The 17,924-nt window shown below is 38.9% G+C and overlaps 6 non-coding genes across 6 annotated transcripts; all 6 read right to left on the reverse strand.

Moving 5' to 3' along the window:
* Positions 1 to 4,421: 4,421 nt before the first annotated feature.
* Positions 4,422 to 4,495, reverse strand: trnat-ugu. Its single transcript has one exon. It is a non-coding gene; the product is annotated as a tRNA-Thr (tRNA).
* Positions 4,496 to 5,561: 1,066 nt separating this feature from the next.
* On the reverse strand, positions 5,562 to 5,635 carry trnat-ugu. The gene has a single exon. It is a non-coding gene; the product is annotated as a tRNA-Thr (tRNA).
* A 1,066-nt stretch (positions 5,636 to 6,701) lies between these two features.
* Positions 6,702 to 6,775, reverse strand: trnat-agu. The gene has a single exon. It is a non-coding gene; the product is annotated as a tRNA-Thr (tRNA).
* Positions 6,776 to 7,840: 1,065 nt separating this feature from the next.
* On the reverse strand, positions 7,841 to 7,914 carry trnat-agu. Its single transcript has one exon. It is a non-coding gene; the product is annotated as a tRNA-Thr (tRNA).
* A 2,208-nt stretch (positions 7,915 to 10,122) lies between these two features.
* On the reverse strand, positions 10,123 to 10,196 carry trnat-agu. The gene has a single exon. It is a non-coding gene; the product is annotated as a tRNA-Thr (tRNA).
* Positions 10,197 to 11,264: 1,068 nt separating this feature from the next.
* Positions 11,265 to 11,338, reverse strand: trnat-agu. Its single transcript has one exon. It is a non-coding gene; the product is annotated as a tRNA-Thr (tRNA).
* Between the last annotated feature and the right edge of the window lie 6,586 nt (positions 11,339 to 17,924).

The following is a 17,924-nucleotide window of genomic DNA, read 5'->3' on the forward strand; positions in this document are numbered from 1 at the left end:
GCTAGATTATCAGTATATTTCCAACCGCTTACATTCCACCATCAGTTGTTGCCAAAACTGCTTCCCGGAGTCCGCAGCGGTGTTTGAGGTTATTTTATTATGCTTCTGTCTTTTAATGTTTCAACAGTTTGTCAGCCGCTCTGTCAAAACAATAGCAACATTGGATTTATTTCATGCAAATGTCACGGATTCATGTGAACTAGCCTCCAGGGGCCCGTTCTTTGTACGTTGCTAACTCAGTTAGCTGGATTTGATTGTTGACGATCTGGCATGATCTTGGGTCGTTTGGTTCTTCGAAACTCATCCTGGACTTGTTGTCATAGCAACATGTGCGCAAGTTTAAGCGCGAGAGCAGGCTTATTTCATGTAAACAGGATTAGATCGCAGCTTTATAAGCGGAGGAGATGGGAAGTCTGTCGTAGCCAGTGGTGGAGAAAGTACTCATACAATGTACTTAAGTAAAAGTACAAATACACAGACAAAAATTTACTCAAGTAAAAGTCAAAGTACCACATTATTATTTTACTTAAGTAAAAGTAAGAAAGTACAAGCTTTTAAAACTACTTAAGTATTAAAAGTAAAAGTACTTGCCAACCATAATACCTAACGGCTTATATAATGTCATTAAGTGTACCTATCGTATTTAGTTTTAATAAATCAGTAATGTACCATTTTAATGAGCAATGCTGCAGATAAAGCATGTTTTTATTGTGTTTACCCCCTGTGACAGTTTAGATTTAGATATTTTATTCTATGCATCAGAATTCCAGGGATGACCTGCAGGGTTACATGTAATTAGGCAAAATGAGAGAAATTATTATACCTTTGAAATGTTTTATTTAATTCAAAATAAACACGTTCAAAAGAAAATTGTTTCCCTGAAAAAAGGGACTTTAAACTGACCTAACAAACATCAAGCGATTTGGAAACATCTAGTCTTTTGTCCTAACAAAACATGAACTTAACTTTTTTGCCAGCTATTTTGAGAGAACTCTTAACAGAAAGGGGCTGAGGACATTCAATCAAGGAAGAGGAGTCCAACTTGGAACAGCCACATAAAGTTCTGTAGCCTCTGTATATGGAATAGAATTTTCCCATTCTGGGAGTTAATGATTCTGCAGGTCCTGCGTACTGTGCTGCTCTTCTTGAGGGAGGGCCTAATGGTTATTTCCCGCTTTGGATTGGTTCAGCGGACTGATTCTGCTCTCGCCATTGGATACTTTCAAACTAACGAACAAATCAAAAAAACTAAATGCGTCTTGGATGTAACGAGTAACGAAACGCTGTATAGAAATGTAGTGAAGTAGAAAGTACAGATACTTACTGTTAAATGTAGTGGAGTAAAAGTAGAAAGTATCCATTATTAAATCTACTTAAGTAAAGTACAGATACACGGAAATTGTACTTAAGTACAGTAACAAAGTACTTGTACTTTGTTACTTCCCACCACTGGTCGTAGCCATGTCCATTTTTACGGCAGCAACCTGTTGCGGAAGGTGCAATAATAATTTCAGAGCTTTTCGAATTAATCGCGTATTGCGCAATAGACAGGATCCTTTAGCGCAGCGCGACAGTGTAATTGTAGAGAGATTTTTCTTGGTGGCTGTTATAAACAGACAAACATCATTTAACAGTGGCTTTTAAAAAGAAATATTTAAGTTATTTGTATGATGGTTTGTTTTTTATTTTTATCGTATTCAGTAAGAAGATTTGTTCAGGCCATTTTATTGTGAAGTTTAGTTTTACTTTGAAAGGCTTGCTTCCTGTCGAGCCGTATATTGTATTAGAAAAAACTATGGATGGATTATCTAGACACGGAGCAATACAGTTTTACTGTGTAAACTGTGGATGACTTGGAAAAGGAAGAATTTAATTTTTTGTAGATAATGAAATTTTTTTTGTTAAAATTCCCACGTGTTTGCACGTGTCCTTACCAGTGTCTAAGGAATGACGCCGAAATTTGGATCTCTTGACCTAACAAATGCCTTTTTAAAATTAAGTATAATAATTAAAGGCTATCATTTTGTAGAATATTCTTGTATTTCACTTTTACTTGTCCCCATGTTCTAGTGGGTCCTGTGGAGGCTCTGAAAAGAACAAAGAAAATATGAGATTATTAAAATGCAACAATTCATACTGTAGAAAGTGATAGAAACATCTACCATGGACAGTATTTACGCATTAATTTGTCTGCTAGTTTTTGCCAACCCTCTCTCCTGGCTTTAACAGACTTTGAGGTGTTACCTGTCGTTTTAATTAAAGACTCAAATTCGGCATAACCTTCCATTAAAAGCTTGTGTTCTGCTTGGGAGAAAAACTGAAGGCGTTCATTTGGCCATGCTGAACAGCCAATAGCAGCGTTGCTGATCAATGTTTCTACTATCGATACATTGTGTCTGGCGCACTTCCCCTTTGGCTAAAGAGGCTTACCCAATAGAGGTACTTGGATGGACCCTTGGTTTGGAGTTTTGTCTAAGTTGACTATGATAATGGATTTTTGAGAAGAGATTCTTGTCTGCTACAATTTTCAACTGCTATATGACAGGAGTTCAATTAAGGCTAAAAACACCATAGCTCACAAACCCTTCTGGTAAGAAGTTTGGCTCACTGTCTACATTAAATATGAAGGACGCTCCAAAGGCACTGCTGGGATTTGAACCCAGGATCTCCTGTTTACTAGACAGACACTTTGACCAACTAAGCCACAGCGCCTCAGTATTTGGTTAGTGTCCATTTTCCAAGTATTGAGGGGACCCATTAAAAGGAATCCATTACTCTTGGCCTTCAATATTTACAACACAAGTGGTAAAATTTCTTCTTGTACGCCATATCTTCTCTCTGGACATTCCGTGAAGGGGCTTTGCTTATACGTCATGTCGGGCAAAGATTGTGCAATACTTTAAGGCTTCTTAGCGCTGGTAATTGATGTCGCAGGGTTCCAAAGCAAAACTATCTTTGAGAGGAAGATTACAGGCTCCTTTTCCTACCTCCTTCTTTGCTGACTGCATTATTGGGACAGCACCTATAATGGCGATCGCTGGCGCACTTCCGCTTTGGCTAAAGAGGCTTACCCAATGGAGGTACTTGGATGGACCCTTGGTTTGGAGTTTTGTCTGAGTTGACCATAATAATGGATTTTTGAGAAGAGATTCTTGTCTGCCAAAATTTTGGAGTGCTTTATGACAGGAGTTCAATTAAGGCTAAAAACACCATAGCTCACAAACCCTTCTGGTAAGAAGTTTGGCTCACTGTCTACATTAAATATGAAGGACGCTCCAAAGGCACTGCTGGGATTTGAACCCAGGATCTCCTGTTTACTAGACAGACACTTTGACCAACTAAGCTACAGCGCCTCAGTCTTTGGTTAGTGTCCATTTTCCAAGTATTGAGGGGACCCATTAAAAGGAATCCATTACTCTTGGCCTTCAATATTTACAACACAAGTGGTAAAATTTCTTCTTGCAACCAAGAAGTCAAGCTGATTGTTGAACTCAGATTTGTTTTCTCTTTAAGAGCCAGGTGCTTTGACTTACTAAGATAAAGCAGCTTGTATGGCGACCTTTGTAATACCAAGTACCTTGTCATGAATTTTAAACAAACCTAAAGCAATGGAATAAGCTTTGAAAAGGAAAAGCACGGTTTTCCTGAAACTTGTCCAAGGTTGAAAGTACAAATTTTCTACCAAAGTCTTATCAGAAATTTCAATAATATTCAGGTACTAATTTGCCTAATAATGTTCATCATTTACCAGAAAAGGGAGTAATTATGCTCAGGTTAGCATAAGCTTTAGCTCATACGCTGCAGAAATCTTATAAACTGATCCGCACTGCTTCATAATCATTGTGTTTAAAACACTTTGTCTCCACAATGACCATCATGTCATGACCTGATGGAATTGTATATGTACAGTATGATGAGAGTAAAATCCAGGACTACATTCTTGCGAAAATGAACAAAAAAGTACGCCATATCTTCTCTCTGCACATTCCGTGAAAGGGGCTTTGCTTATACGTCATGTCGAGCAAAGATTGTGCAATACTTTAAGGCTTCTTAGCGCTGGTAATTGATGTTGCAGGTTTCCAAAGCAAAACTAGCTGTGAGAGGAAGTTTACAGGCTCCTTTTCCTACCTCCTTCTTTGCTGACTGCATTATTGGGACAGCACCTATCATGGCGACCGCTGGCGCACTTCCGCTTTGGCTAAAGAGTGCTTACCCAATAGAGGTACTTGGATGGAGCCTTGGTTTGGAGTTTTGTCTGAGTTGACTATGATGATGGATTTTTGAGAAGAGATTCTTGTCTGCTACAATTTTGAAATCCTATACGACAGGAGTTCAATTAAGGCTAAAAACACCATAGCTCACAAACCCTTTAGGTAAGAAGTTTGGCTCACTGTCTACATTAAATATGAAGAATGCTCCAAAGGCACTGCTGGGATTTGAACCCAGGATCTCCTGTTTACAAGACAGGCACTTTGACCAACTAAGCCACAGCACCTCAGTATTTGGTGAATGTCCATTTTCCAAGTATTGAGGGGACCCATAAAAAGGAATCCAATACTCATGGCCTTCAATATTTACAACACAAGTGGTAAAATTTCTTCTTGCAACCAAGAAATCAAGCTGATTGTTGAACTCAGATTTGTTTTCTCTTTAAGAGCCAGGTGCTTTGACTTACTAAGATAAAGCAGCTTGTATGGCGACCTTTGTAATACCAAGTACCTCGTCATGAATTTTAAACAAACCTAAAGCAATGGAACAAGCTTTGAAAAGGAAAACCACAAATTTCCTGAAACTTGTGCAAAGTTGAAAGTACAAATTTTCTACCAAAGTCTTATCAGATATTTCAATGACGTTCAGGTACTAATTTGCCTAATAATGTTCATCATTCACCAGAAAAGGGAGTAATTATGCTCAGGTTAGCATACGCTTTAGCTCGTACGATGCAGAAATCTTAGAAACTGATCCGCACTGCTTCATAATCATTGTGTTTAAAACACTTTGTCTCCACAATGACCATCATGTCATGACCTGATGGAAATGTATATGTACAGTATGATGCGAGTAAAATCCAGGACTACATTCTTGCGAAAATGAACTACAAAGCACGCCATATCTTCTCTCTGGACATTCCGTGAAGGGGCTTTGCTTATATGTCATGTCGGGCAAAGATTGTGCAATACTTTAAGGCTTCTTAGCGCTGGTAATTGATGTCGCAGGGTTCCAAAGCAAAACTATCTTTGAGAGGAAGATTACAGGCTCCTTTACCTACCTCCTTCTTTGCTGACTGCATTATTGGGACAGCACCTATCATGGCGACCGCTGGCGCACTTCCGCTTTGGCTAAAGAGGCTTACCCAATGGAGGTACTTGGATGGACCCTTGGTTTGGAGTTTTGTCTGAGTTGACCATAATAATGGATTTTTGAGAAGAGATTCTTGTCTGCTACAATTTTCGACTGCTATATGACAGGAGTTCAATTAAGGCTAAAAACACCATAGCTCACAAATCCTTTTGGTAAGAAGTTTGGCTCACTGTCTACATTAAATATGAAGGATGCTCCAAAGGCACTGCTGGGATTTGAACCCAGGATCTCCTGTTTACAAGACAGGCACTTTGACCAACTAAGCCACAGCGCCTCAGTATTTGGTGAATGTCCATTTTCCAAGTATTGAGAGGACCCATAAAAAGGAATCCAATACTCATGGCCTTCAATATTTACAACACAAGTGGTAAAATTTCTTCTTGCAACCAAGAAATCAAGCTGATTGTTGAACTCAGATTTGTTTTCTCTTTAAGAGCCAGGTGCTTTGACTTACTAAGATAAAGCAGCTTGTATGGCGACCTTTGTAATACCAAGTACCTCGTCATGAATTTTAAACAAACCTAAAGCAATGGAATAAGCTTTGAAAAGGAAAACCACGGTTTTCCTGAAACTTGTGCAAAGTTGAAAGTACAAATTTTCTACCAAAGTCTTATCAGAAATTTCAAGACGTTCAGGTACTAATTTGCCTAATAATGTTCATCATTCACCAGAAAAGGGAGTAATTATGCTCAGGTTAGCATAAGCTTTAGCTCGTACGCTGCAGAAATCTTAGAAACTGATCCGCACTGCTTCATAATCATTGTGTTTAAAACACTTTGTCTCCACAATGACCATCATGTCATGACCTGATGGAAATGTATATGTACAGTATGATGTGAGTAAAATCCAGGACTACATTCTTGCGAAAATGAACTACAAAGTACGCCATATCTTCTCTCTGGACATTCTGTGAAGGGGCTTTGCTTATACATCATGTCGGGCAAAGATTGTGCAATACTTTAAGGCTTCTAAGCGCTGGTAATTGATGTCGCAGGGTTCCAAAGCAAAACTAGCTGTGAGAGGAAGATTACAGGCTCCTTTTCCTACCTCCTTCTTTGCTGACTTCATTATTGGGACAGCACCTATCATGGCGACCGCTGGCGCACTTCCGCTTTGGCTAAAGAGTGCTTACCCAATAGAGGTACTTGGAATTAGCCTTGGTTTGAAGTTTTGTCTGAGTTGACTATGATGATGGATTTTTGAGAAGAGATTCTTGTCTGCCAAAATTTTGGAGTGCTTTATGACAGGAGTTCAATTAAGGCTAAAAACACCATAGCTCACAAACCCTTCTGGTAAGAAGTTTGGCTCACTGTCTACATTAAATATGAAGGACACTCCAAAGGCACTGCTGGGATTTGAACCCAGGATCTCCTGTTTACTAGACAGGCACTTTGACCAACTAAGCCACAGCGCCTCAGTATTTGGTTAGTGTCCATTTTCCAAGTATTGAGGGGACCCATAAAAAGGAATCCATTACTCATGGCCTTCAATATTTACAACACAAGTGGTAAAATTTCTTCTTGCAACCAAGAAATCAAGCTGATTGTTGAACTCAGATTTGTTTTCTCTTTAAGAGCCAGGTGCTTTGACTTACTAAGATAAAGCAGCTTGTATGGCGACCTTTGTAATACCAAGTACCTCGTCATGAATTTTAAACAAACCTAAAGCAATGGAATAAGCTTTGAAAAGGAAAACCACGGTTTTCCTGAAACTTGTGCAAAGTTAAAAGTACAAATTTTCTACCAAAGTCTTATCAGATATTTCAATGACGTTCAGGTACTAATTTGCCTAATAATGTTCATCATTCACCAGAAAAGGGAGTAATTATGCTCAGGTTAGCATAAGCTTTAGCTCGTATGCTGCAGAAATCTTATAAACTGATCCGCACTGCTTCATAATCATTGTGTTAAAACACTTTGTCTCCACAATGACCATCATGTCATGACCTGATGGAAATGTATATGTACAGTATGATGCGAGTAAAATCCAGGACTACATTCTTGCGAAAATGAACTACAAAGTACGCCATATCTTCTCTCTGGACATTCCGTGAAGGGGCTTTGCTTATACGTCATGTCGGGCAAAGATTGTGCAATACTTTAAGGCTTCTTAGCGCTGGTAATTGATGTCGCAGGGTTCCAAAGCAAAACTATCTTTGAGAGGAAGATTACAGGCTCCTTTTCCTACCTCCTTCTTTGCTGACTGCATTATTGGGACAGCACCTATAATGGCGATCGCTGGCGCACTTCCGCTTTGGCTAAAGAGGCTTACCCAATGGAGGTACTTGGATGGACCCTTGGTTTGGAGTTTTGTCTGAGTTGACCATAATAATGGATTTTTGAGAAGAGATTCTTGTCTGCCAAAATTTTGGAGTGCTTTATGACAGGAGTTCAATTAAGGCTAAAAACACCATAGCTCACAAACCCTTCTGGTAAGAAGTTTGGCTCACTGTCTACATTAAATATGAAGGACGCTCCAAAGGCACTGCTGGGATTTGAACCCAGGATCTCCTGTTTACTAGACAGGCACTTTGACCAACTAAGCCACAGCGCCTCAGTATTTGGTTAGTGTCCATTTTCCAAGTATTGAGGGGACCCATAAAAAGGAATCCATTACTCATGGCCTTCAATATTTACAACACAAGTGGTAAAATTTCTTCTTGCAACCAAGAAATCAAGCTGATTGTTGAACTCAGATTTGTTTTCTCTTTAAGAGCCAGGTGCTTTGACTTACTAAGATAAAGCAGCTTGTATGGCGACCTTTGTAATACCAAGTACCTCGTCATGAATTTTAAACAAACCTAAAGCAATGGAATAAGCTTTGAAAAGGAAAACCACGGTTTTCCTGAAACTTGTGCAAGGTTGAAAGTACAAATTTTTTACCAAAGTCTTATCAGAAATTTCAATGACGTTCAGGTACTAATTTGCCTAATAATGTTCATCATTCACCAGAAAAGGGAGTAATTATGCTCAGGTTAGCATAAGCTTTAGCTCGTATGCTGCAGAAATCTTATAAACTGATTCACACTGCTTCATAATCATTGTGTTTAAAACACTTTGTCTCCACAAAGACCATCATGTCATGACCTGATGGAAAACGTATATGTACAGTATGATGCGAGTAAAATCCAGGACTACATTCTTGCGAAAATGAACTACAAAGTACGCCATATCTTCTCTCTGGACATTCCGTGAAGGGGCTTTGCTTATACGTCATGTCGGGCAAAGATTGTGCAATACTTTAAGGCTTCTAAGCGCTGGTAATTGATGTCGCAGGGTTCCAAAGCAAAACTAGCTGTGAGAGGAAGATTACAGGCTCCTTTTCCTACCTCCTTCTTTGCTGACTTCATTATTGGGACAGCACCTATCATGGCGACCGCTGGCACACTTCCGCTTTGGCTAAAGAGTGCTTACCCAATAGAGGTACTTGGAATTAGCCTTGGTTTGAAGTTTTGTCTGAGTTGACTATGATGATGGATTTTTGAGAAGAGATTCTTGTCTGCCAAAATTTTGGAGTGCTTTATGACAGGAGTTCAATTAAGGCTAAAAACACCATAGCTCACAAACCCTTCTGGTAAGAAGTTTGGCTCACTGTCTACATTAAATATGAAGGACACTCCAAAGGCACTGCTGGGATTTGAACCCAGGATCTCCTGTTTACTAGACAGGTACTTTGACCAACTAAGCCACAGCGCCTCAGTATTTGGTTAGTGTCCATTTTCCAAGTATTGAGGGGACCCATAAAAAGGAATCCATTACTCATGGCCTTCAATATTTACAACACAAGTGGTAAAATTTCTTCTTGCAACCAAGAAATCAAGCTGATTGTTGAACTCAGATTTGTTTTCTCTTTAAGAGCCAGGTGCTTTGACTTACTAAGGTAAAGCAGCTTGTATGGCGACCTTTGTAATACCAAGTACCTCGTCATGAATTTTAAACAAACCTAAAGCAATGGAATAAGCTTTGAAAAGGAAAACCACGGTTTTCCTGAAACTTGTGCAAAGTTAAAAGTACAAATTTTCTACCAAAGTCTTATCAGATATTTCAATGACGTTCAGGTACTAATTTGCCTAATAATGTTCATCATTCACCAGAAAAGGGAGTAATTATGCTCAGGTTAGCATAAGCTTTAGCTCGTATGCTGCAGAAATCTTATAAACTGATCCGCACTGCTTCATAATCATTGTGTTTAAAACACTTTGTCTCCACAATGACCATCATGTCATGACCTGATGGAAATGTATATGTACAGTATGATGCGAGTAAAATCCAGGACTACATTCTTGCGAAAATGAACTACAAAGTACGCCATATCTTCTCTCTGGACATTCCGTGAAGGGGCTTTGCTTATACGTCATGTCGGGCAAAGATTGTGCAATACTTTAAGGCTTCTTAGCGCTGGTAATTGATGTCGCAGGGTTCCAAAGCAAAACTATCTTTGAGAGGAAGATTACAGGCTCCTTTTCCTACCTCCTTCTTTGCTGACTGCATTATTGGGACAGCACCTATAATGGCGATCGCTGGCGCACTTCCGCTTTGGCTAAAGAGGCTTACCCAATGGAGGTACTTGGATTGACCCTTGGTTTGGAGTTTTGTCTGAGTTGACCATAATAATGGATTTTTGAGAAGAGATTCTTGTCTGCCAAAATTTTGGAGTGCTTTATGACAGGAGTTCAATTAAGGCTAAAAACACCATAGCTCACAAACCCTTCTGGTAAGAAGTTTGGCTCACTGTCTACATTAAATATGAAGGACGCTCCAAAGGCACTGCTGGGATTTGAACCCAGGATCTCCTGTTTACTAGACAGGCACTTTGACCAACTAAGCCACAGCGCCTCAGTATTTGGTTAGTGTCCATTTTCCAAGTATTGAGGGGACCCATAAAAAGGAATCCATTACTCATGGCCTTCAATATTTACAACACAAGTGGTAAAATTTCTTCTTGCAACCAAGAAATCAAGCTGATTGTTGAACTCAGATTTGTTTTCTCTTTAAGAGCCAGGTGCTTTGACTTACTAAGATAAAGCAGCTTGTATGGCGACCTTTGTAATACCAAGTACCTCGTCATGAATTTTAAACAAACCTAAAGCAATGGAATAAGCTTTGAAAAGGAAAACCACGGTTTTCCTGAAACTTGTGCAAGGTTGAAAGTACAAATTTTTTACCAAAGTCTTATCAGAAATTTCAATGACGTTCAGGTACTAATTTGCCTAATAATGTTCATCATTCACCAGAAAAGGGAGTAATTATGCTCAGGTTAGCATAAGCTTTAGCTCGTATGCTGCAGAAATCTTATAAACTGATTCACACTGCTTCATAATCATTGTGTTTAAAACACTTTGTCTCCACAAAGACCATCATGTCATGACCTGATGGAAAACGTATATGTACAGTATGATGCGAGTAAAATCCAGGACTACATTCTTGCGAAAATGAACTACAAAGTACGCCATATCTTCTCTCTGGACATTCCGTGAAGGGGCTTTGCTTATACGTCATGTCGGGCAAAGATTGTGCAATACTTTAAGGCTTCTAAGCGCTGGTAATTGATGTCGCAGGGTTCCAAAGCAAAACTAACTGTGAGAGGAAGATTACAGGCTCCTTTTCCTACCTCCTTCTTTGCTGACTGCATTATTGGGACAGCACCTATCATGGCGACCGCTGGCGCACTTCCGCTTTGGCTAAAGAGTGCTTACCCAATAGAGGTACTTGGATGGAGCCTTGGTTTGAAGTTTTGTCTGAGTTGACTATGATGATGGATTTTTGAGAAGAGATTCTTGTCTGCCAAAATTTTGGACTGCTTTATGACAGGAGTTCAATTAAGGCTAAAAACACCATAGCTCACAAACCCTTCTGGTAAGAAGTTTGGCTCACTGTCTACATTAAATATGAAGGATGCTCCAAAGGCACTGCTGGGATTTGAACCCAGGATCTCCTGTTTACTAGACAGGCACTTTGACCAACTAAGCCACAGCGCCTGAGTCTTTGGTCAGTGTCCATTTTCCAAGTATTGAGGGGACCCATAAAAAGGAATCCATTACTCATGGCCTTCAATATTTACAACACAAGTGGTAAAATTTCTTCTTGCAACCAATAAATCAAGCTGATTGTTGAACTAAGATTTGTTTTCTCTTTAAGAGCCAGGTGCTTTGACTTACTAAGATAAAGCAGCTTGTATGGCGACCTTTGTAATACCAAGTACCTCGTCATGAATTTTAAACAAACCTAAAGCAATGGAATAAGCTTTGAAAAGGAAAAGCACGGTTTTCCTGAAACTTGTCCAAGGTTGAAAGTACAAATTTTTTACCAAAGTCTTATCAGATATTTCAATGATATTCAGGTACTAATTTGCCTAATAATGTTCATCATTCACCAGAAAAGGGAGTAATTATGCTCAGGTTAGCATAAGCTTTAGCTCATACGCTGCAGAAATCTTATAAACTGATCCGCACTGCTTCATAATCATTGTGTTTAAAACACTTTGTCTCCACAATGACCATCATGTCATGACCTGATGGAATTGTATATGTACAGTATGATGAGAGTAAAATCCAGGACTACATTCTTGCGAAAATGAACAAAAAAGTACGCCATATCTTCTCTCTGCACATTCCGTGAAAGGGGCTTTGCTTATACGTCATGTCGAGCAAAGATTGTGCAATACTTTAAGGCTTCTTAGCGCTGGTAATTGATGTTGCAGGTTTCCAAAGCAAAACTAGCTGTGAGAGGAAGTTTACAGGCTCCTTTTCCTACCTCCTTCTTTGCTGACTGCATTATTGGGACAGCACCTATCATGGCGACCGCTGGCGCACTTCCGCTTTGGCTAAAGAGTGCTTACCCAATAGAGGTACTTGGATTGAGCCTTAGTTTGGAGTTTTGTCTGAGTTGACTATGATGATTGTTGTGGGAGTTTTGGGTGGAATATTAAACAGTAGTAACTGAGTTCCCATCTTTACTAATTGACGAGACGGTGGTATAACGTTCCAGCACTTTTATTGAGAAACAGAGCAGAGATTCACATAGATGGAAAGTAATCGCACCCCACGGTTCCGCTGCAGTCTCTGTCTGCCCTGTCTCTGTCTGCCTCGCTTTTCGGGCTTCCCCTAATACTGCACCGTGGCCTTCCCATGAGACAAAACAAAGACAGTCTATCGTAAACAATCAGTATCCCTCAGCAGCTGCAGCATTTGGCCTTGCAATCAGAAAACAGTGGATCTTATACACAGACATCAGGTCTCCAGGCCTCCTCTGTCCGAGTGGTGTGAGGCCATAGTGACTTCAGAATAATAATTCTTATAACATTCCTCTCTTTTTTTTTTTTTTTTTTTTTTTTGATGATGGCGTCGTCAGCATCAAGTCAAAACAAGATGACCCATCACTTGAAAATGTGAACAAAGCACAGAGGAACCATTTCTGTAAACTCGTAAAGTGGGACCCAAAGGGTTCCCGTGTTGGAACCGGGTAGTGCTGGAACTTTTAGTACAGATCAACATGAATGCTTCATAGAGCTTTAACACACAAGATCAAAGATTTAGCTTTTGTCCACAATTTAGGATTCATCTAATTAGGTAAGGCCTGTTTTAGGTACCTATGCGCACATTATTTTAAAATTACATTAGACTATGGTAAGCTAAACCCTGTTCATTAACCAAGGTCGAATCCGTCTACTCTTCACCCACCCTGAATACCCTCCTACTCCTTTCTCCACTCACCCCTACGATGGACAATAATCCACCACTCCAAACTTACAACACCAGGAGCAAAGGCAGGAGAGGTTCAGTGCGTGCAGGGGAACCTCCAGAAAACGCTACCCCTAGGGGGCAGTAAAAACTGCAAGGCCCCCTCCCAGGGAGATCTGCTCTCGGCCAATCTGAGCCTGAAAACCCTGTATTGAATCTAAGTGTTAACATTACCAGCTAATATTAAAAGGATCTTTAGAGTCAATCCGATCCTGGTTCTTCCTATATCAAATCAAAAGGTGCATAAACCATAGATCCTTGTGTGTCTGAAGCAAACAGTTTCCATTTTTTACCCCATAAAACCATATTGATCAACATGATGTAACATTAAAGTGTAGATCTCATAACACAAAAAATCAAACATGTGAGTCAGTGGAACAGAGCAGTTAAACAAACAGCAACACAATATATGAGAAGAGTCCTAAACGTCAAGAACGCAAAGTTAAGAAAGCCTTCAGGCCATTCAGGCACAAGGCAGAAAATAATCTAATCGCGCTTAGGGTCCTCTTCAGGCAACTCCTCTCGTTGAAGAATAAGGAATCAGAGTTCTCTGGCTTCTTCATCCCCAGTCCTCTTCTGGTCCCTCCTCTCAGGCTGGATGATTGAGCTGGATGGTAATAAGCGTTCAGTTCTGGATGGGCACTGAGCATTTTATTTTGCATTTCTTTCTAATAAAACACTTTGTGAAGATGGTCTGCAGACACGAGTCCTTGTTTCCACTGGAGAACAGAAACAAGGTGTAATTAGTGTTCTTATCAAAAAAAAAAACCTTTTCATGTGTCATTTATTAAAACATCCTCCAAGCACTTTCACATTCAAGATATTTCTGTCCACAATTATTTAGCTCTCAGAATTCTGCAATTCAATTATTAGTTAAAATAGTAATCTTTAAGTTCAAATGTATCTGCAGTAAATTCATAATAATTCTTAACAGAATGCTTTCAATGTGTGTCTTAACTGTTGTTGTCTGACAGTTGAAGTTCTCTGCAACATAATTTCATCAACATATTTGTTTCATGTCATTTCCTAATTATTTTAAAAACCCAACTGAGAAAAAGAAAGCCTTTCCATGTGAAAGCCTTTTCCCTCTCTCCCTCTTTTTTTTTTTTTTTTTTTTAAAGAAAGCGAGGTGCTGTTCTGCACCGAAAAGACAAAATATTTACACCATGCTGTTACTGTTCAAGGACGCCATGGTTCTACAAACAAAGCAATGAGAGAGAACAGGAGCTTTTGAAAACGCTCTAACATTGTAGAACAACTAAAGCTACTTAAGCAAATCAGAATTAGTTCCCAAATTAATCCTACAATAAAGTAAACCATACATGTGATTATTTATTTTCTTAAACTGAGGATTAAGGACTTTTATTAAGAAGTTCTTGGGTGAACGCGTCTCTGCGTTCCTATTTGTCTAGGCCTCCGCAATCTGATCTATGATCTATGTATTCTGAGTGCCTGGTCAGGAAGGGTTAAGGTTCTCCGAAGCTTTCTGTTTTCAGCAACCCTGAAAACCCAGAACCCTTTACAGTCAGTGTAAGGTGTCAGATGACATGTGGGACCACCTTGTCGTCCCTCTGGTTCCTGGTGTCAAGTCCACAGCAGCTCGTCCTGGGTGCCATGCCCCAGGGGTCTCCACACCCCCCTGTGTGGAACGTCTCTCATTGTAAGGATCTCACCTTATGTCCCGTTCAAAACAGGAGTTCCAATGTGGGGTGTCTTTGCTGCTTTAATGTTCCTCAGAGAAAACCTTCATTCATTGATATCACCTTCAAGCTGTTACCCTTTTATCATCACAGCCCCCAGCAATCCTGACCAGATCCAAAATGTCCCCATAATCTAATCTAATTAAATTAATCTTACTTATTTTCTGTATGTAAGACGATAACCATTAAATTATCCTGATCTAAAAGCTGTCAGGTTAAAGGTTTGCTAAACTCAGTGTTATGTGTTTTTTCCCTTAGGATGTTTAACTGGTTAATAAGACTATTGAGATATTTGTGTTCTAGTTGAATGAAATTAAATCTCCATAAATATTGTAACCATTTTACCCTGATGCTTTAATCCTAAATTTACCCATGTTAGTAGGATGTGTCATTATGCAAATTTTATTGCAACATTACCCATTTTAGCCAGTAACCTTTTCTTTGCGTTTTATTGATGCCTGCCAGAGTAACAGAAATCAGCTTACACTAAGATGTTCATTAAATGAAATGCTATTTAAAAGTTCACATTACTCTGCTTATATAGTGAAAACTAATTAATTCATTTATTTATTTAACTGTTGATATAATACCCACTTAATTTATTAAGTTGCTCTATGATTCCATCAAGGTGCTTCTTTAAACGTTTTCACCTTTACATAATCTTAATGTGTTTCATAATGTGTGTTTTGTTTTAATTGTGTACAACAAAATCTGAAGTGAAATGCATGAAGTCGTGTCTGCAGAACTCATCTGTGTTTGTTGTCGAAGGTTGTCCGATGCCTCAGTCATAGTCCTTCAATGTCCATTTTCCAGTCCAATGTCTAAATTCAGCAGCCCAACATTCTCCTTCTCATCAAGAGTCCATCCTCCAGTCCTCACGCCTGCAAACAGAATGAATTCTGCCAGCATTTTTTGCCAAAGAAAACGCTCCATAGGTTGAAAAGAAATTACAGCAAAGCAGTCACAAACATTTTAACTACAGTGTTCCCTCTAACATGACAAACATAAAAGAAACAAAAGGATAGAAAAAAATAAATCAAACTTTGTTTCTGACAAAATAAAACTCAAAACTGGATCAGGCTGAAGTCAATGACATCACCTTTAGTCCTTGTCCCAAGGATCAGCCCCCATGTCACTGTCGCACTGTTTCTGCATTCTCTCGCATCTGAGAATGTCTAAAATGAGACTAAATCTCTATGTTAGCACAATCCCATCATATTGACCAGGTTTCTTTGCAAAGAAAAAGAAGCAGAAAGATAGAGCTGTTAATAGCAGAAAGCAACAAACATCTTTAAGACACCACCTTTCCTGCTGGAAGATCTGGCATAACTTGGTTAAAACCAAGTATAATTTAGTGTCCAAATCTGATTATAACTCCTTTAATCTGAAAGCAATAACTCAGAGAATAACAAGAGTGTTAATAGCATGCAGTTAAAACCCTGGTCCCCTTAGTGTCCCTTTAAAGTGATGTTTTCCCTTTTTTTTCTCTGATCCTGGGAAGGTTTCTATTCTTCCCCTTTCCTTTGAAACTCTGTTCAAAACACCTCCAAAAGAAAGAAAACAAAAAAACGAAAGAAATGAACCAAAAAAAAAAAATAAAACAAAATTGTTTTCCAAGGAGCACAATTATGTCTTTTCCAATATGACATAGGTTTTTGACTTATTACAAACCTTTTTGATATCCTTCTGGTCCTTTGACCATGTGTATTTGCTGTTAGTAATACTTTTATTCATATATACCTTTTCAATCTTAATTGGTCAAGGGTGAAACTTTAAAGCAATGATTGTTCCCTTTTAGTTTTTGAGCTTCTAGTGTTTCTCTATAAATGATAAGAGTTTTCCCCATAATTCAGCACATTGAGAAGGCTACCCAAAACAAACCAAGATTAGAATTAGAATTTAACCCCTACAGAAGCTGGCTTTATTTATTTTTTCCCCTCTGACATAGTTTTCGTGCCCCCAGGCCAGAACACACAGACCCAGCCTTGCCATAATATTCAGATGTTTAAATCATGGTCAGATTTGTTTATCATATCTATTGTCCTTCTCAGGTTATACTGTCCCTCTGAGGATCGCCTCAGCTCAGCATAACTAATAACATCAGATGATTTCGTAACTGATGACGCGTGTAACGTGGCCTTCTGATATTTTGACGCTTCTCAAAATTTCTCATTAGTTGCATTCAAATTCCAAGTAAAAAATAAATAAAATAAATGAATAGAAAAACCTTAGAAAAGCAACCATATTTAGTTCCATACAGTTTGTTCAAAGCACAGTTTTCCCTCATCTATTTAAATCAAAAATCTTGTATATCTAAACTTCTTTCAACTGGACTGGTTTGTGATGAATCATTATTATTATAAGCAATGAGATCTCAGTAATTTTAAATTACTTTAGGGCTAAAAATCAAGTGATAGGATCTCAGCCTAAATTTGTAAAACAGTAAACTTAACAAGCTTATGTAACGCTTATTTCCAATTTCTAACAAAGCTGAAATATTTCCGTTCAAGCCATGTTAATCTCTCCGTGTATCAATTTAATTTGGTCCTGATATTTAATGTTAAAAACAAACTTTGTTATTTAAATCTCTCTTTTACTGTACCTCTATTGTTAACATAGTCCATGCTTAAAATGTCATTTGAATTACGGAGCTGCAGTTCTCCCAAAACAAATGAACATTCTGAAACCATGAACATTACTTTTACCCCCGAATTAATTCACACAGACGAACATTTAGTTACATAGATACATACATACGTACGGTTACATACAAACGATGACATTCAGACAGACAAACACGTGCAGGCCTGCTTTTTCACCATCTTAAATAGTTCTATGTTTTTCATAATTTTTTAAACGTCAACGCCGAAAGATGTTTTCAACGCGTTAAGTTCCCGCTTAGTTTAAAAGGTGGAGAGCGTGCGCTGGTTACGACCCCCCGATGCTTCGTCCACACGCGGTTTTACGCTTCAGTCCCGCAAGGATACAACTCTGTGTCTCGCAGACACTTGGACGCTTACCCATTTTTGAAAGTTATACGTCGCTATTAGCAGTTTAGACCCATTTTATCCACAACGGAAGTGCCTAATCGGTCCCCACGTAAACGCTTCCCCGGTGCAACGCCT

This window comes from Fundulus heteroclitus, chromosome 24 (genome assembly GCF_011125445.2).
Source record: "Fundulus heteroclitus isolate FHET01 chromosome 24, MU-UCD_Fhet_4.1, whole genome shotgun sequence".
Classification (NCBI taxonomy): domain Eukaryota; kingdom Metazoa; phylum Chordata; class Actinopteri; order Cyprinodontiformes; family Fundulidae; genus Fundulus; species Fundulus heteroclitus.